Raw genomic sequence first — 509 nt, forward strand, 5'->3', positions numbered from 1 at the left:
CGGCCCCGCGCCGCCAGGGGACGTCCCACCCGCTCCTCCGCGGGCCGGCTGCTGGGGGCCGGCGGTATTCGGCTTGTTCTCATTTAGCCTCTAAATTAGGGGCTGTTTTAAAAAAAAAACCACCCCCAAATGTGTGCCTCCTGGCCCAGCTAGTTGTTTTCCATCCTGTCAGGTGATCCCCTGCCTGGATGCATGAAGGGGCCTGCTTGGGCTTGCAGGGTCAGCGCAGGCGAGCTTCTTTGGGGAGGTGCGATCCTTTTCCCACTCCGCCGGTCTAGTAAAAGCCCTTTGCCAGCCTTCAGGCACAAGAGGCATTTTTCTTTATTTTTGGATTTATTTTTTACACGCACGTGCGGCGGGTGCTTCGCGCAGACGCGCAGCGCTGCGACAGGTGCAGTGGCATGAGGGACGAAGCGCGCAGAAAATAGCGGGGGGGAGGGGCGCTTTTGCACTCGCACGCTGTACACGGTGTTGCCGCGCGTTTTGCCACGTGTGCAACTGGCGGTGAC

The sequence above is a fragment of the Crocodylus porosus genome, unplaced genomic scaffold (assembly GCF_001723895.1).
Source record: "Crocodylus porosus isolate Cpor-Errol unplaced genomic scaffold, CroPor_comp1, whole genome shotgun sequence".
NCBI lineage: Eukaryota > Metazoa > Chordata > Crocodylia > Crocodylidae > Crocodylus > Crocodylus porosus.